This window comes from Daucus carota, chromosome 3, assembly GCF_001625215.2.
Source record: "Daucus carota subsp. sativus chromosome 3, DH1 v3.0, whole genome shotgun sequence".
Lineage (NCBI taxonomy): Eukaryota > Viridiplantae > Streptophyta > Magnoliopsida > Apiales > Apiaceae > Daucus > Daucus carota.
The window spans coordinates 21265432-21286032 of NC_030383.2; the positions used below are offsets into that span (position 1 = coordinate 21265432).

The window sequence follows — 20601 nt, forward strand, 5'->3', positions numbered from 1 at the left end:
GGGTTCTCCTACTGAAGACCCTAATATGCATATACGTAATTTTATAGAGATCTGTGACACTTTCAAATTTAATGAAGTCTCTGATGATGCTGTGAAGCTAAGGCTTTTTCCATTTTCACTGAGAGATAAGGCTAAGGGATGGTTGCATTCTTTACCATCTGGTTCTATTACTACATGGGAAGATCTAGCTCAGAAATTTCTCACTAAATTCTTCCCCATGGCAAAGACTGCTGCACTACAAAATGCTCTATCTCAATTCTCTCAACAATCAGGAGAAACATTCTGTGAAGCCTGGGAGCGATATAAGGAAATGCTAAGGAAGTGTCCCCATCATGGCATGCCGGATTGGATGCAAATAAACTGTTTCTATAATGGTCTTGGACCTCAATCCAGACCTATGCTTGATGCTGCTTCTGGAGGTGCGCTATGGGCTAAAAGTTATGAAGAAGCTTATGATCTTATTGAAATGATGGCTGCTAATGAATATCAGAACCCTACTCAAAGACTTACTCAAGGGAAGGTAGCCGGAGTTCTTGATCTTGACACGTCTACAGCTATTGCTGCTCAACTTAAGGCTCTCACGATGAAAGTCGATTCTCTGGCTAACCAAGGAATTCAACAGCCAATCTCAATTTGCGAATTATGTGCGGGTACTCACTCTACTGATCAGTGTGCCATTTCTAGTGAATCAGCACAATTTGTGAGCAACTTTCAGAGAGGTCAACAGCCTGCTCCAGCTACTTACCATCCTAACAACCGAAATCATCCGAATTTCAGCTGGAGTAATAATCAGGGTTATAATCAGCCTCAACAAGGATTTCAACAGGGACCTAAACAGTATAGTCAGGCTGGAACTTCACAACAGTATGCACCTAAACAGCCATATCACCCTCCGGGATTTCAGAATCATGGGCAATCAGCTAACGAAAGGTCTGACATGGAAGAACTAAGACTCATGTACAAGAGTCAGGCAGTAACTTTAAAAGCCTTGGAGACACAAGTCGGTCAGTTAGCTAATGCTTTATTAAGCAGACCACAGGGGAATCTCCCTAGTGATACAGAGGTACCAGGTAAGAGGGACCCTAAAGAGCAAGTCTAATCCATTACGCTGAGATCTGGAAAAACTACAACAGGGCCAACCTCAACATTAGTACAAGATCAGGATGATGAACCGCAAGAAATTCCAGCAGAACTTCCTTCGAATACAATTGGCATAAAACCTAATGTTGAAATGGATAGGGCTATCCCTGCAGCTGCTCCGGTGTCAAAGCCATTATATCCACCACCTCCGTTTCCAAGGAGGTTGAAGAAACAGCAGCTGGATAAGCAATTTGGTAAATTCCTTGAGGTTTTCAAAAAGCTTCACATCAACATTCCGTTTGCAGAAGCACTCGAGCAAATGCCTAGCTATGCCAGATTCATGAAGGGTATTCTTTCAAAAAAGCTAAAGCTCGAAGAATTAGAGACAGTGGCACTAACAGAGGAATGTAGTGCTGTACTTCAACAGAAATTACCACCTAAGCTGAAAGATCCGGGAAGCTTCACTATCCCTTGCACTATTGGGGAGTTCTCTTTTGATAAGTGTCTGTGCGACTTGGGAGCTAGCATCAATCTGATGCCTCTATCTATCTTCACACAACTTGGCCTGCCAGAGCTCAAGCCGACAAACATGTCTTTACAGCTGGCTGATCGTTCGATCATATATCCGAGGGGTATAATTGAAGATGTGCTGGTCAAGGTTGATAAATTAATATTTCCAGCCGACTTCGTGATTCTTGATTTTGAAGAAGACAAAAGAATTCCTATCATCTTGGGTAGACCCTTTTTAGCCACCGGGCAAACTTTGATCGATGTCCAAAAAGGGGAACTTACAATGAGAATACAAGATCAGACGGTCACGTTCAACGTATTCAATGCAATGAAATTACCAACTGATGAGGAATCTTGTTTCAGTATGGATGTACTTGATACTACGGCAGAAGCTAATAGCCAGCGGGTTTTACAGAATGATGTATTGGAAGCAATCCTTACCAATGATGAGGAATTGGACAGTGAAGAAGAATTGGAAGAACTCCATCATCTTAACTCATCACCTTGGCGAAGGAATTTTGAACCACCTGTCGAATCTCTTGGCTTGGAGGAACAAAAGGAAGATCATAAACCACTACAACCATCAGTGATCGAAGCACCTAAACTTGAACTTAAACCGCTACCGGATCACTTGAGGTATGCTTTTCTTGGTGAAGGTTCTACTCTTCCAGTTATTATTGCAGCTAACTTGTCAGGTGAGGAAGAGGAAAAACTTTTGAGGGTGCTAAGGGAATTCAAAACAGCAATTGGTTGGACTATAGCTGATATCAAGGGAATCAGTCCATCCTTTTGTCAACACAAAATTCTCATTGAAGAAGGAAGCAAACCTTCAGTGGAACAACAGAGAAGGTTAAATCCTATCATGAAGGAGGTTGTAAAGAAAGAGATTCTTAAATGGCTCGATGCAGGTATCATATATCCAATTTCAGATAGCTCATGGGTGAGTCCAGTACAATGTGTGCCTAAGAAAGGAGGCATGACAGTAGTAGCCAACGAAAAAGGGGAACTCATCTCAACTAGAACTGTCACTGGTTGGAGGATTTGCATGGACTACAGAAAGCTGAATAAAGCTACAAGGAAGGATCATTTCCCTCTGCCTTTTATTGATCAGATGCTTGACAGGTTGGCTGGTCATGAATTCTATTGCCTGTTGGATGGGTATTCTGGCTATAATCAGATTGCTATTTCTCCGGAGGATCAAGAAAAGACAACCTTTACATGCCCTTATGGTACATTTGCATTCCGAAGAGTACCTTTTGGCTTATGTGGTGCACCAGCCACTTTTCAAAGGTGCATGATGGCAATATTCTCAGAGATGATCGGCATCAATGTGGAGGTATTCATGGACGATTTTTCTGTATTTGGAACATCTTATGACGAATGCCCCACGAATCTGAGAATGGTTCTTAAGCGCTGTGTGGAAACTAATCTGATTCTCAATTGGGAAAAATGCCATTTCATGGTGCAAGAAGGAATCATATTGGGACATAAAGTATCTGCCAAGGGACTGGAAGTTGATAAAGCGAAGGTGGAAACAATTAAAAATCTTCCTCCACCACTCTCGGTTAAGGGCATCTGAAGCTTCCTTGGTCATGCAGGTTTCTATCGGAGGTTCATCAAGGACTTCTCAAAAATTTCCAAACCTCTTTGCAATCTGTTAGAGAAAGACATTCCATTCAAATTTGATGAGGAGTGCTTGGAAGCATTTGAAATTTTGAAAAAGAAGTTGACATCAGCACCTATCATCACTGCACCTGATTGGAGTAAACCATTCGAATTGATGTGTGATGCCAGTGATTATGCTGTAGGAGCTGTACTGGGCCAGCGTACAAGTAATGTGTTTCATGTTATCTACTACGCCAGCAAAACTTTAAATGATGCACAGTTGAACTACACTACTACAGAAAAAGAACTTCTAGCTATTGTCTTTAGCTTTGAGAAGTTCAGGTCTTATCTTCTTGGAACAAAGGTAGTGGTATACATTGATCATGCAGCCATTCGGTATCTCATTTCAAAGAAGGATTCCAAACCAAGGCTAATTCGTTGGGTTCTATTACTCCAAGAATTTGATGTAGAAATTAAAGATCGGAAGGGCACAGAAAACCAGGTAGCGGATCATTTATCCCGACTAGAAGATCATAGCAAACAAACTACCGACAACATTCTAATTAATGAATTCTTCCCAGATGAACAGTTGTTTGGAGTTGAGGCCGAAGAGCCATGGTTTGCTGACATTGTAAATTATCTGGTGAGTAAGGTCATTCCTCCAGAATTCTCTTATGCTCAACGCAGGAAATTCCTTCACGATGTGAAATGGTATATTTGGGATGAACCCTTTCTGTTTAAACAAGGAGTCGATCAGATTCTCAGACGGTGTATTCCTAATAATGAAGTTGAGGGAGTTTTGCGCGAGTGCCATTCCACTGGTTATGGGGGCCATTATAGCGGAGAGAAGACAGCAAAGAGGGTACTTCAAGCAGGTTTTTACTGGCCAACTCTGTTTAAAGATGCTCATCAATTTGTGTTGGGTTGCGATCGCTGTCAACGTACAGGTAATATTTCTAGGAGGAATGAAATGCCTCTTAAAATGCTTTTGGAAGTCGAAATATTTGACGTTTGGGGTATTGACTTTATGGGACCGTTCATTTCGTCTTGCAACAACCAGTATATTCTATTAGCAGTTGATTACGTGTCTAAATGGGTGGAGGTGAAAGCCTTACCTACAAATGATGCTAAGGTGGTCTTGCAATTTCTACAAAAACAAATCTTTACCCGTTTCGGAGTCCCTAGAGTCATTATCAGTGATGAAGGCTCTCATTTCGGCAATCGGAAATTCACAACCTTGATGACGAGGTATAATATCAATCACCGGGTTGCTACTGCTTATCATCCTCAAACGAATGGTCAAGCTGAAGTGTCTAACAGAGAGATCAAACGCATCTTGGAGAAGGTGGTTAACCCTTCTAGGAAAGATTGGTCTTTGCGATTAGATGAAGCTGCTTGGGCTTATCGAACAGCTTACAAAACACCATTGGGTACTTCTCCATTTCAGCTAGTGTTTGGGAAAGCTTGTCACTTACCAGTAGAGTTGGAACATAAAGATTATTGGGCACTAAAGAAGTTGAATTTCGACTTACAATTAGCTGGAGAGAAACGCATGATTCAACTCAATGAGTTGGAGGAGTTCCGCCTCCGTGCTTATGAAAATAACAAACTCTACAAAGAGAAGGTGAAAAGATTGCATGATCAGCGGTTGATACAAAAATCTTTTGTGGTAGGACAATTGGTTCTATTGTATAACTCTCGGTTGAAGCTGTTTCCAGGGAAACTCAAGTCACGCTGGTCGGGACCGTTTACAGTCAAGACGGTATCCCCCCACGGTGCGGTAGAAATCTATGCCAAATCACCGGATGAATCATTTAAGGTTAATGGTCAACGGTTGAAGCCTTACTTTGGCGGAAATGTGAATCGTGAGGTACAAACCACGATTTTTCAATCGGAATCGGATTAATTCTGGACTTCACGTCGAGCTAACGACGTTAAACAAGCGCTTCGTGGGAGGCAACCCGCGCATAGGAACCATGTTGTACCGTTGTAAACCTCAAAAACGCAAAAAACAAGAAAACTCGGCCCTGGGTGGCAGACACTAGCGCGCCCGCGCTAGTGTCCAGCGCGCCCGCGCTAAGTTGCTCAGCGCGCCCGCGCTGCACTTAGCGCGCCCGCCCTACTGTCTGCCCAGAAGCCCGATTTTCTCCCAAAAATATTTTATTTTCCGTTTTTAAAAGCCCACAATCCTAATTTTGCATGCCTAGCCCGAAATATATCCTCCATAACCCTAACTCAGCTCTCAAAATCCTATATAAACACAAAACCCATCTCCAATTCCTATTCTAATTCTATAAACCCTACTTATATATATACACCTCCATACACACAACCACCATCAAATCTCTCAAACCCACTACACACAAATCTCTTGCAACTTTCGATCTCTATCAATGGCACCCAAAAGAGCCCGAAGATCACAAGGACCAAGCACCCAAGCCCCTACATCTAGCGATTCTTCCTCGATGGGTGAGGTTGAATTCACCTCCGATGGTGCACGAACCGAGTTTCAACGGCTTATGAATAAGTCGATAGTCAAGGAGAGGGGATTCTTACCCACAGCTGAAGATGGGGATCTCTTAAGCATGATTCAAGAAAGGGGATGGGAGTCTTTTTGCGAGGCTCCGGAGGCGGTTCCCTTGGCTATTATTCGCGAGTTCTATGCTAATGCCAAGGAGAATCGCGATGGTTTCACGGTGGTGCGAGGCACCCGGGTGGAGTATAGTGCGGAGGTGATCCGTAGAGTGATTGGGGGGCGTGCCAAGCGCCGTAATGAAGAAGATTGGGTTGTAGAGAGGATTGGGCGTGCCAAACACCGGTTTGATGAGGATCCGATTGATCTTGATAGGTTGGTGTATGACATGTGCGTGCCGGATACGAGTTGGAAGATGACGGCACCTCCTTTGCCGGCACATGTTTCTTTTCCAGCAGCCGCTTTGAACCGGTATGCGAAGGCGTGGAACGCCTTCATCTGTGCTAACATCATGCCATCTTCACATGGGCATGAGGTGACAGTGGATAGAGCTATTCTGCTCTTTGGGATTGTCTCGGACAAGTATATTGATCTGGGACATGTGATTAATCAGGGGATTCTGAGGTTCTTACAAGGAGGAACCACTGGTGTCATTCCGTATGGCACAATTGTTACGAAGCTCTGTCGATCAAGCGGTGTTCGTTTGCCAGCCAACGAGCAATTACAGTTGCCAGCAGCACCTATTGATCATTCGGCGATCAGTCGGATGACGGAGTGGGAAGGAGCCGTTCCTCACCCTCGAGGACTCGGTTACATATATGATGAGATGCCAGGGGGACGTCCAGGGTTTATTAGGAGAGAGCGGACTAGAGCTTCTGGAGCTGGTACTTCTCAGACGGAGAGGAGCTCCGAACCGATGGGAGATGTTCATTATCGCCGACTAGCGAGACGGATGGACACTATGCATGACATCCACCAGAGGTTTGCATTTGACTTGACACAAGCTCTTGGTAATACTTTCCAGGCACAGGGGGTCACAGTTCAGTGGCCAGTATTCGGAGCAGGGATGCAGTATCCTCCACCTGATTCACCTCCAGCAGAGGAGGGGGAGGATTCGGATTCCGAGTAGGTACGTGGGTGCTCTAGCCTTTTTACCGCTTTCAATGGGGACATTGAAAATTTTAAGTTTGGGGGTGGTAATCTAAGGAAGAGCATGTTATTGTAATTGTGTTTATTATTGCATGTGTTAGTTAGTTCATGTAGTTCACGTTTTTTTTTATTTTGTTTTGATTATTTCTCACGTTTTTTTTTTCAATTTTTCTCAATTTTTTTATTTTACATGTTAGTAGTAATTGTCGTAGTTAGTATCACGAGCATTTGCATGAATTATGAAGTATAAGCCAAGTTAATTGCCTATGATGAGTTATGTGCGTAGTTCTTGATTAGTAGTTTCAATTGCAATTCAATTGCAATGCTAGGTTAGTACTTGGAAATTGCTTGTGTTGGAAATTGTAATTCACATATGTTCTTGAGATAGGATTTAGACGAAATTCCTTGAATTCTAGGATTGAATCGAGCACCCTTCAGCTTAGGTCTGTAAATCTTAAGTTTGGGGGAACTGAGGAGTAGATATACCTTTCTAAAAAAAAAATATATATAGAAAAAAAAAAAGAAATAGTAGTAAATAAAATTCACTAGAAAAATAAGTGGTAGAATTAACTAGGTTGAGCTCATTAGTACTCGAGTAATTAAGTCTGAGGGGACTTTGTGCCTAACAACCTAAAGCCCTTCGTGGTTTGGGATTGTTGACCCAACACTCGCTACATGGGTACTAGTGCATAAATCTTTAGGGATCTCAACCATTGCACGGTTAAATAAACCACTAGAATAGAGTGAATAATTGGTGTGTGAAGTCTTGTGGTGTTCGTAACGCATTTACACTGCGAAGCGCTCTGACCTTAGACCGAGCAATTAATCACCAATAAAAAAAAGAAAAAAATAAAAGAAAGTGAATAAATTAGAAGGGTGTGGACATTCTTTGGGACCTTGGCTTTTAGTTGGACTTGAGTGACGGGGTGTTAGTTTTAAACTTTTACGATTCTTGATTGGGATTCTGTGGGAGTAGTAGTTTTCATCTTTTCTCAATAAAAGAGCATGCTTGCACACACTGGCACTCCACACTGGTAAATAGAAGAGTATTTGACTTAGTAGCGAGAGAAGTGAAATTCGAGAACATTAGCACAATCTGAGGTATTATAATTGGCAAGGCAATTACTTCATAGTTCACTCATTCATCACGTAGTTGCATTCATGCATTGCATTGTATTATTGTATAGTGTCGTTGACGCTTGAGGACAAGCATCAGTTTAAGTTTGGGGGTGTGATAAGTGGTATTTATACACACTTATAGACCTTCATTTCCACTTAAATTGGTTGGTTGTACTTGAGTGTTTAGTGTCTTTTGATGTGTTTTTAGTGTTTTTCTGTGCAGGTCACGAGTTGAGGTGATGAAGTAATTTTCTATCATTTTAGGTTGTTTTTGGTGCATTATTTGCAAGAATAGAAAATTGTGGATTCATCATGACTTGGGATTTTGTGGGTACATCTTCTACAAACCCTCACGAGAACACACTCGTCCACTAGAGCTGTCTAGGGGTTTAAAGGGCTTGTTGCATGTGCTAAATGCAACCGTGATCACCTACGGAAGTGGTACTATAGCGAGGAAGGGCATGCACGCGAGAACGAGCTAAAAAACGAAGAAACGGGCTGCCAGTGGCAGATAGTAGTGTTAGGTCCAGATATGATTGTAGAAGGGGGGGGGTTGAATACAATCAATACCATATCGTCGCGGAAGTGAATCTGATTGAATATGATTTGTTAATCAGATTATAATTAATTAATATAACAATGTTTGAAGTCGTTATATAATTAAAATGGTTCAGTTTTAATGTCCACTAAAGTTCGTAGAATAAATTCGACATGGTATATTCTAGATTTAGTGATTAAAACAACCGGGTTATCAAAGCACAGAAAACTGTGGATATAACGATCAAGCAAGTTACGAACAACTTGAAAGCTTTACAAATGCTTTGATTTACAAAGTGATGAACACTTTCAAATGAAGAATGAATGCCATATTTATAGGCAAAGCATTGTACATGCAAGACAAACACAAGACAAGACAAATACTAAGAGGGTATGACAATCTAGGCTTGGGCAAGACAAATCAAGGCAAGGAAAGACAATCAAAAATTGTCTACCAAGCTTTAATCAAGTCAGAAAGACAATTAGAAGGGAAGGTATGACAATCTCTTTGTCAGAAAGACAAACACTACAAACGGCAAGACAATTGGAGATTGTCTTGCACACCTCCTTGCATTCGGCAAGACAAGACAACTGGATTGTCTTGCAGAAAGTGAGACTCTCGGCAAGACAAGACAACAGGATTGTCTTGCTGCCACACAAGTCCTTCGGCAAGACAATTCAGTTGAATTGTCTTGCACACCACTGAAACACTCGGCAAGACAAGACAACTGGATTGTCTTGCACACTGATTTCATTCCAAGTGGGCAGTTCGGCAAGACAATCACAGATTGTCTTGCTGGGCTGTTTTGGTGATAAAAAAGTAATAATATAGTAAATATAAAATAGAAAATTATTCACTTAATTAAGTTAATCATATAAATTCATAAATTAAATTAATTCGAGAGTGAATTAATTTAATAAATAAATTACATAATTAATATAACTATTTGAGAAGTGAAATAATAGTCTATTAAATATTTAATCACCCAATCTTCAGTAGAACTGCTTCCTGTCTTCTTTAAACTTTAATAACTTCTTCTTGATTTGTCGAACGAACGAACTACCACTTCTGCTTGACTTCAAATATTTAATTTGAATAACTGATACACAGATGTACTGTCTGGTTCATCTGTATCTAGTTAAATCAAATATTCTTCGTCAAATAAACAATAAGAATTTGGTTAGTTCGTCGAGTCTTCGTCTTGTACGTACATCTTCATTAAATGGAATCTTCTGATGAAATAAAGTATAGAAACTTTATGTCTTCTGAACTCCTGGACGTGCCACAAAAGATTATTTGTGCACTGAGGCTTGAACATATTAATGAACTTCTTTCAGTGGCGTGCAGCAGCATCCTGGAACTTATCTGACATATGATTTCCATAAATCATTTGACGTTCTTCGTACTGATTCCGATGACTTGCTATTTACTGAGCTTTCTGATCTGAGTTGAGTTGTACCTCTTTAAATACAAATAGGCTGAACATATGCCTTTCAATCTCCCCCTATTTGTTTGTTAACATAACATGCAAATTTCCTAGAGGATAACTCAACTAACAGATAAGACAAAGATTTAAACAATGGAATGTAAATAGCAAAAGTTTATGGCTTGCATTAAACATTAAACCATGATCATAAATAGATTACAAAAGGATGTTCCTTGAACATATCTAACAAATATCCTAATCAATCTATTCACTCAGAACGAGTGACTTCTCCTTCTTCAGCATCAGAATAGTGAATAATTGGAGTAGAAGGCTCATTCTGAGTAGGCTCTTCAGCTGTAGTGGATTCTCCACGCTTCTTTCTTTCACGAGCCAGAGCTAGCTGGTGAAGTACTTCTAGTTCCACAGGGTCTTCACGGAAGTCAGATGGCTGAGATTTTGTTACACCCTTCATCCTCCGAAAGTATTGAGAAATGTTTCTTCGAGTGCAGTAGGATGAGATTACATCATCAGCATCAGACTTGGCTTTAGATGCGAAGCCCTTGGTCCTTAGTAAGGTGGATGCTAGAGCCAGACGTTTGGCAGGGTACTTTGGCAAAGCCTCTTCATTTAGATAGACAGTGCAGAGGATTTCCAAGTGAACAAACTTGACACAGTATGGGTTCTTAACAACCTGAGGACTGTTGAAAACAGCACAATCCAACAGTTTGTCACAAAGAAGTTCATTCAAGTTTGAGCAACGCTTGACTTTGTTGCGAAGTACCCAGAGCTCAGATACAGAGAATGATTTGAGAAATTCGACAGATAGTCTGAATGAACCATTCCTCTGTGTGTAGACAATCAGCTCCCATTCTTCTAGCACTCCCCTAACAGCAACAGTTACATATTCCAGTTCTAAGGCAAAGGCATGCATAAAAACATCCTCATCAGGGTTCACCTCTCGAAGATCATAGATTAGAGATAAGAACTTCCTATCATCGAAAGTTTCCCTTTGAGGTCCATTGAATATTCTTCTAGCAATGTCCCAGCCTTTTCCTTCTTTTCTTTTAATCTCAAGATTCTTCTGCTTGATCGCAGCATCATAGATTTTCTGCTTTTCAATCTTGATTTGTTCCTCTGTGATCAACTTGTCTTCCAGAAGTTTCTGATAATCACGAAGCTTACGCTTCCTGGCTTCATTTTCTGCTTTGAACTTCCTGACATTCTCCTCGTGTTCAGGATCAACAGGTTCTTCCTGAAACAAATAGCTTTCATCAAATTTACCTTCTTCTTCATCCTGACGATAGGTAGCATCGAATACGTCATCATCATCCATGTCTTTGGGATAATCATCATAATTGCCAGTGTTGAAGACATTTTCAGATTGATGTAGTGGTTCTTTGCCTTTAGACCTTTTATAGCTTTTATCAGCTTCAGAAGATTCTTTGCCACTTGCTCTTTCTCCACCCTTGTCACTCCTGTCAGCATCATCCTTATCACTCCTATCATCAGCATCAGTATTGCTGTGATCATCTTTGTGCCACTTGCTCTTTCTCCACCCTTGTCACTCCTGTCAGCATCATCCTTATCACTCCTATCATCAGCATCAGTATTGTTGTGATCATCTTTGTCATCCTTATCCTTCTCCCCCTTAGTTGAGGGATCCTCTGGAGTAGACTGAGCTGTTGACGGATTAAGCTTTAAGTGATGAATAACTTGAGCCAGAGTTTGCTCCAAGTTTCCAAGCTTTGTCAGACAGAGCTCCTGAGATTGATCAAACTTGTCCATCCTAGAGTGAATACCCTTGACATGAGCATCTAATTCCTGCTTGAGAGAAGAGAATGAAGGATCCACAACCTTTTCCTGTAGAGTCACCAACTCTCCACTTCTGAATCTGGCATTCTCAGCATTCAACTTTGAAATCTCAGCTTTCAGAGCAGCCAATTGTTCCTGTAACAGATCAGTGTTGGTGTGTGCACTCACCTCACGAACACTCAAAGATTTATCACTATCCTCTCGTGCATGTGTTTCGCTCGGTGTTTGCCTGATTTCACTCGTGTTTGTCACACCGTCACCAGTACCTGTATAGACAACCATAGTTCCCTGAGATGGAACTGTAGGTTGTGAAGGAACAAATTGTCCTTCAGATGCCTGTGAAGGCTGATGTACTTGCAGGTTGCCAAGTATAGCCTGATCCAAAAAGAAAGAGTGATCAGAAAGTTTTTCATATGACAATTTTTGAATATCTATGCTCTCTCTAAGTGAAGAATTAAAAGACAAAGGTTCAACTAGCGTGAGTGCTAGTTGCGTGCTTGACTCTTTACAGGATACCGCGGTCGGACGACCAATTTCAATATATGCATTCTGTGGAGAGAATGAATCTAGAGACTGTATATTTACCATGTCAGTGTCCAAATCCTTTTGGGAGGAAATGGATGCGGCTGCAGTTGTCTCCGGTTCTGCCACCCTTTGCTTCTTATGAGACAGAGCTGCGGGTTCTCTCAGAATTGCACTACCACTCCGTTTCCGGGCTACCTTTCGAACAACTGGTGTATGAGTAGTGTCGGTTGATGTGTTTGACGAAGAATCAGTTGTTGAAACGAAAACGTCAGCTTGGTTATGAACCTGGGTGTTTACAGGTTCAATGCTGGGAGTCTGGAAATCAAATCCAATATCACAATCAAAATCTGCAATATCAATATTAAAGGTATCAGTGAGATTAGAAAGTACCTGAGCTACCTGTAAATCTGTCCTGAAGTCCTGTAGCTCTGGATTGATAGCAGAATCAGCAGGCAGAGGCTGAGAGGTGGATTGTGGTAGAGGAATGGTATGTAGATGTGTAGGTGAAGGTGTTGGTTCAGACTGAGAAGGAATGATGGAGGCTTGTTGGTCTGGGAAGAAGTTGTAATGTGGAGCGGATTGGTTTGGAGATAGTTGAGGAGAGTTGTATGATGATTGGTGAGGTGATTGTTGTGGTGAGTTGTAAGGAGGGTTGTATGGAGAGTATTGTGAGGATTGGCTGGATGATTGATAGTCTTGAAGGAGTTGAAGTGGTTGGAAGTTTTGAGGAGGGGATTGTTCATGATGTTGTTCTTCTTGAAGTTCAGGTTGAGCTGGTTGTTGTTGATCAGGTTGATATTGTTGTTGTTGTAGAGGCTGAGGAACTTGGACAGGTTGAAAGGGAACATTAAACTGATCCAACATGTAGGGAGTCACAACAAGAGGCACACTCTCATGCTTCTTTTGATTAGCAAGTCTTGATTGAATCTTGGTGCAAGTTCTTAGAATGGGCACCACTGCAGAATCAACGTACATGGCTCTATCTGCATCATTCATTTTGTCACTTAAGAATAGCATTAAGAACCTCGGAAAGTGACACTCAACCTTGTCATTGTCCTGAATGGATCTCTGAGAGACAGAACCCATTTTTCTGATAATCTCCTTGAGTAATATCTTCCCGAAGTTAATTCGACGATTATAAGCTACAGAGAATCCAAAGATTTGTAGCATGGAAGATATATTGTGAAAATTCTGTCTTGTAGTTGGAGCAAATACCTTTGCCAAGGTATCGAAGAAGACATCCCATTCAGCCTTCAATTTGCTTTTAGACATTCTAGGGAGAAAAATCTGTCCCTGGTAGTGGATGTCTTGGAAGAATTGAGTTATCTCAGCACTGGTTGGTTCCACTTGAAAGTTATTCCTTGGAAACCCTAGAATCCGGTTCACATCATCGACAGTTATAACAATCCTTCGTCCATTTGGCAGATCACCAATCAACTTATAATTCTCGAGAGTTGTTGAGTTGACGACATTAGAGTAGAAGTCGAAGAGTGGTTGCACTTGTATGGGAATATCATCAGTTAGAGCAGTACTGACAAGGCTTTGTTGAGTCAGGAAACGGATCCACTTCTTGAATCGATCAGAACAATCCTCGAAATTCAGATTAGCACAATAATTGGTCTCAGCAATCTCAAATTCTCCGGCCATTTTTTTTGTAATTAAAAATTGAATTAAGCGAGAAATTTTCAAATAAAATATTAATTCTCAATTATCTCGCAAAGTTCAATTAATAATTAAAATTGATTAATTAATTATTAATTCGAAATATTAAAATAATATCGAATTAAAAGTTAATTAATTAGAATGGCACTTAGTCAAATCAAATAATCTAAACTCCAAATAATCCACACTAAGGCAAACGTGTCCTTAGGCTTAAAGTCTAATGAACTCCAAATAATCCAAGCCAAACAGCCCCTTAAATATCAAGAACCCCAATTCAAACAAGCACCAAACTAAGCCCTAAATCAAAGATCTCAATGGCTGCAAAGACGAACCCACGGTTCGGAAATCCACAAAGGCAGACGGCACATCAAGTTCTTCGAGTCCAAGAACCGACGAGGAACACAGAACAAATCGAGATCACCGAGTACGATTTTGACGAGAAATGGGCAGCACTTCGAGATGGAATCAAGCAATAATCATGTAACCAGCAAGCTGCAAGGCTTGAAAATAGTTAACACAGCAAGTTTTACACGCAAAACTTGAAAAAGAATGGTGAACGGAGTTGGGGAAGATGAAGTGTGCGAGCAAGACAATTCAATTGTCTTGCTCGAATTGTCTTATAAGTAAATATATATGTGCGCACAGTAAGACAAAGGAGGAGGGGTCTCGGTAAGACAATAAGAATTGTCTTGCCGAGATTCGTGAAGGCAGACAATTTGAAGTGTCAGTAAGACAATTTGAATTGTCTTACTGATACGAGAGGTGACTAATGGCTGACTCGGTAAGACAACGGGATTGTCTTGCCGAGTTGTTTGAAAAACAGGCAAAAATTAGTTCAGCAAGACAATTTAATTGTCTTGCCGAGCCAACCTGTAGACAATGTCATTGTCTGCTGAAAAACAAATAATATTAATATGATTTTTGATTATTTTTAAAAGATAAAACATTTTGCATTTAAAATCAAAAACCTATAATAAAACAACAATAATATATATTACACGAATATTTTGTAGATTTCAATTTTAATTAAATATAAATATTTATGAATTTAACTTTAATTCAATAAAATGAATTAACTTAAACTCAAATATTTATGCTTAATTAATTTTGAAAAATACAAAATAAATACAAATAATTATCTAAATGCTTAGAGAACATTACAGAGGAGTGAATGAGCACTTAGAAAATTACTTACTAATATACAAGCATGCATAATTACTTAGAATATTATCAGATAATATACAGGAAATCATATAAAATCTAATAATATAGATATAATTACACAGAAAATTCACAAAAAGTATACAAACACATATAATACATATGAAAAATATATATACAAGAGAACTATGTCATATTTAACATCCCTAACTCACAAACCAGCTTAGAGAAAGTGGATTCATCCAGTGGTTTCGTGAAGATGTCAGCAATTTGCTCAGTCGTGGGTACAAAATGTAACACCACTGTACCATTCATGACATGTTCTCGTATGAAATGATACCTGATATCAATGTGCTTAGTTCTTGAGTGTTGAACCGGATTGTTGGAAATGGCTATGGCACTTGTATTATCACAAAATATAGGAATTTTGTTTACTACAACACCATAATCATTCAGTTGATTCTTGATCCACAAGATCTGAGCACAACAGCTTCCAGCAGCTATATACTCAGCTTCAGCAGTAGAAGTAGACACGGAGTGCTGCTTCTTGCTATACCAGGAAACCAACCGACGTCCTAGAAATTGACAGCTTCCAGACGTACTCTTCCTATCAATCCTGCATCCTGCATAATCAGAATCTGTATAGCCGGTTAAGTCAAAACCAGTATTCTTAGGGTACCAAATACCTAACCCAGGTGTACCCTTAAGATATCTAAAGATTCTTTTGACGGCTATAAGATGTGATTCTTTAGGATCAGCTTGAAACCTAGCACACAAACATGTTGCAAACATGATATCTGGTCTACTTGCAGTAAGATAAAGTAAAGAGCCAATCATACCACGATAGCTTGTGATATCAACTTTCTTACCAGATTTATCCTGGTCAAGCTTTGTGGCAGTGGCCATGGGTGTCTTTGCCGGTGAAGAGTCTTCTAGATTGAACTTTCGAAGAAGATCTCTGACATACTTGGATTGGCAAATGAATATTCCATCTTCCTTTTGGCTTACTTGAAGACCAAGGAAGTAGGACAACTCACCCATCATACTCATCTCATAGTTACTCTACATCAACTTAGCAAATCTCTTGCACAAGTTATCGTTAGTAGAACCAAATATAATATCATCAACATATATTTGTACAAATATCATATCCTTATCATGCAATTTGTAAAAGAGAGTTTTGTCTATGACACCTCTAGTAAAATTGTTTTCAATTAAAAACTCAGAGAGAGTGTCATACCATGTCCTTGGTGACTGCTTGAGTCCATAGACAGCTTTGAATAGAAAGTATACAAAATCAGCAAACTCTGGATTTTCAAAGCCAGGGGGCTGTTCCAGATATACTTCTTCTTCTAGCTTCCATTCAGAAATGCACTTTTCACATCCATTTGATATACCTTGAAGTTGGAGTGTGCAGCAAATGCAAGAAATATTCTGATGGCTTCAAGACGAGCAACTGGAGCATAGGTTTCATCGTAATCAATTCCTTCTTCTTGTGAATAACCTTTTGCAACCAGTCTGGCTTTGTTTCTTACAACAATGCCATCACCATCTAACTTGTTACGGAAGACCCATCTAGCTCCAATGGTAGATTTTCCTTTTGGTCTTGGAACCAGGGCCCAGACTTCTTGTCTCTCAAATTGATTGAGTTCTTATTGCATGGCAAGAACCCAATCAGGATCAGCAAGTGCTTCTTCTATTTTCTTTGGTTCTAGTTGAGATAGAAAACCAGAGAATAGACATTCATTTGTCGTAGCACTTCTAGTCCTTACACCAACATCAGGATCACCAATAATTAAATCAAAGGGATGATCTCTGCTCCAAATCCTTTCCCTTGGAAGATGTGTCCTTGATGATTCAGCAGTATTATCATTGAGCTGAAATGTGTGACTAGTTGATCCATCTGCTCCCCCTGAGTTGTTGCCAGGTTGACTTGATGATCCACCACTGGCACTAGTGGAATCTCCAGTGTTTCCACCATTTCCTCCACCATTGCCTGGATCATTACCATCATTGTTGTCATCTCCTGTTGCAACCTCAGGTGGTATATCATCATCTGAATCAGAATCTGGATAGTTGTCAAACTTCAGAGATTCAGATGGATCAGCAGATTGTAAACTTGGGAGTTTAGTGTCATCAAATGTAACATTGACACTAACTTTCACTGACAGAGTATCAATTACAAAAACTCTATAAGCATTATTTGTATAACCAACAAAAATTGCTTCAGATGCCTTTGGCTCAAACTTGTTCAAGTTCTCTTCACCATCCTTGAGAACATAACACTTGGCTCCAAAGACATGAAGATGTTTGACATAAGGTTTCTTGTTGTTATACAGATGAAATGGAGTTTTCAGATGATCCTTGTTGATCAAAGTTCTATTCTGGGTATAGCAGGCAGTAGACACAGCTTCAGCCCAAAAGTACAGAGGAAGCTTTGCTTCAGCAATCATAGTCCTTGCAGCTTCGATCAGTGTACGATTCTTTCTTTCGACGACTCCATTCTGCTGAGGAGTCCTTGGTGCTGAATACTGCCTTCTAATTCCCTTCTCAGAGTAAAAGTTGATTAGAGTTTGATTCTTGAATTCCGTGCCATTATCTGACCTTACAGCTTTCACTGGCACACCCTTTTCTAATTCAACTGACTTTATATGATCAATCACTGTCATCGGGGTTTCATCCTTAGAAGCTAGGAAGTAAACCCAGGTAAATTTCGAGAAGTCATCCACAATGACTAAGGCATATCTTCCTCCATCAATTGATGCAACATTCACAGGACCAAACAAATCCATATGCAGTAAGTGAAGTGGATTTGTAATGGTATTGATGGTCTCGCCTTTGTGAGATGCTCTCTTCGCTTTTCCTTTCTGACAAGCTTCACAAAGATCATCAGATGAGAATTCCAGGGAAGGCAAACCTCTCACTAGATCTCTCTTGACTAGAGAGTTCATTGTTTTGAAGTTGAGGTGTGAGAGTTTCTTATGCCATAACCAACTATCTTCAGCAGACGCTTTGGCGTAGAAACAGTGAACTTCGTTTCCAGGTCCTGAAGACAAATCAGCTACGAATATATTACCTTTCCTTATGCCACATAGTGAAGGACGTTTATCCTTGATATGTTTAATGATACATATCTCCTTTTCAAAATGAACATAATATCCCTTGTCACAAAACTGACTAACACTCAGGAGATTATGTTGAAGTCCTTCCACTATAGCAATTTCTTCTATGATGATCTTTCCAATTTTGTACTTGCCATATCCCACAGTACGACCTTTGCTATTATCAGCAAAGCTCACTGTTGGGCCAGCTCCTTCTCTTATGTCTTCCAGCAGGGATCTATTGCCAGTCATGTGCATTGACGCTCCACTGTCAAGCACCCAGGTAACACGAACAATTCCACTGGCACCCTGCGAAAGACAGCTTGATTAAACATTCTTTGGAACCCACACTTGATTGGGTCCAGCAAACTTAAAGAACTGATTTCTATCAGGTGTAACAACAGAGCCTCTTGGGCTGATACTTGGTTCAGACTTGACTGAACTTACTTCCTTAACAACAGCCTTATAAACCTTAGTTTTAGGCTTTGGAACATAAGTCTCCTTCCTAACATGAGTAGGACTAGCAGTCTTTGATCTAGCATGCTTGTTGTTTGTGTGTTGTCTAGGTGATGTGTTTTCATTTTTAGCATGCAAATTTTTAAAGTAAGTGATAAGTGGTATTTATACACACTTATAGGCCTTCATTTCCACTTAAATTGGTTGGTTGTACTTAAGTGTTTAGTGTCTTTTGATATGTTTTTATTGTTTTTCTGTGCAGGTCACGAGTTGAGGTGATGAAGTGATTTTCTATCATTTTAGGTTGGTTTTGGTGCATTATTTGCAAGAATAGAGAATTGTGGATTCACCGCGACTTGGGATTTTGTGGGTACATCTTCTACAAACCCTCACGAGAGCACACTCGTCCACTAGAGCTATCTAGGGGTTTAAAGGGCTTGTTGCATGTGCTAAATGCAACCGTGATCACCTACGGAAGTGGTACTAGAAGCGAGGAAGGACATGCACGCGAGAACGAGCGAGAAACGAAGAAACGGGAGTGCCATCACAGACACTAGCGCGCCCGCGCTAACCTGTAGCGCGCCCGCGCTACAGCCTGCATCACTAGCGCGCCCGCGCTAGAGTAGCGCGGTGGCGCCCCACAGAAACTTCCCGGGCCGATTTTTACAGCTTTTCTGATGGATTTTCGCAGCGGCCGAGGCCCGGTGGACTTAGTCAATGCATTTTATTTCTCGTGTGTAAAAACCCTAGCCTCAGAATAGTCGTAGTTAGAATATCGGAACAATATCATAGCTAGTTTTCTTTTGTAATCAAACACATTATCAGTTGTATTGGATCGTTCTTTGCGAGGAAGTGACAGTTTCGAGCAAGATCGTGAACATCAAATCTGTAACGTGTGATCCTTATTATTATTAATACAAGCATTTTTATTCCAATTACTTATTGTTTTTATCTATCATGTTTTCATTAGAACCCATGATGTCGATTAGTTCGATTATGAACTAACCGCCTTCATGGGATTCTAATGGATTTATCGATGTAGTCTAGTAACGATTATAATTACGTGATTTTGTGACATATGTTGATTGCTTTGCATGAGCCGTGCTTATTCTTCTTAGGAGCGTAGCTAACTTCTAAGTTGTTTGTTAATTCTTCCTGAAGCGAGAGTGGATGATTGAATTTAGAACTATGCCATGTAAACATAGGATTATGTGAATGAAACATAATTTGTGGTAGACTTGAACTATTTTTATCACCCTGTGTAATCACGATAGATGACTTGCTATTAAACCTCGCTGCTTACACTACCGCTATAGAGATATAGGGTCTGAGCTTTGTTGGTGTCCATGAGATTTCTATCTTAACTGTGGATTTTGATTGGTATGATATGTGTGCAACGAGAGTTGGCACGTATTACTTTCGTGTTGTCTGATTAGGATCAACAGTCGCATGTTAATCAGTAATTTCAATTCTAGATGAATTCGATAATGAAATTAGAATCCCATGTGTTTTCCTATTCTGAATTTGATTAGTAATTTTAGTATTAGTATAAAAGAAACAAATCCTTGTTAATTGTCTTAGCAGTGATAATTGATCATACATTGTTGCATAGGTGCATATTCTTAATTCACCAGTCTCTGTGGGAACGAACAAATATATTACTTATGATCACGTGCGCTTGCGTGTAGATTTCACCGAACAAGTTTTTGGCGCCGCTGCCGGGGACTCGGTGTTAATTAATTAGTTTATGTACTTGTCATTAGTGTGCATTAACATTCACTGACTAGGATTCTATTCTCTTCTCACTTTTCTTCTTTTCTTTATTTCAGGTACTTTGATCGCGTTGATACTAACGAGTTTTCGAACCCGCAAGAAGCAATGGATTCATCTTTTTCTTCTGATTCTGAAACAATGGATTATGCTAGGACAGCAGTTGGTGAGGCGTCCCGTGAATTTTCTCGTTTGAAAATCGATAATAATCAGG

At 40.2% G+C, this 20601-nt stretch overlaps 1 non-coding gene across 1 annotated transcript; it reads right to left on the reverse strand.

Moving 5' to 3' along the window:
• Positions 1-232: 232 nt before the first annotated feature.
• Positions 233-339, reverse strand: LOC135151789 (small nucleolar RNA R71). The gene has a single exon (XR_010290708.1). It is a non-coding gene; the product is annotated as a small nucleolar RNA R71 (small nucleolar RNA).
• Between the last annotated feature and the right edge of the window lie 20262 nt (positions 340-20601).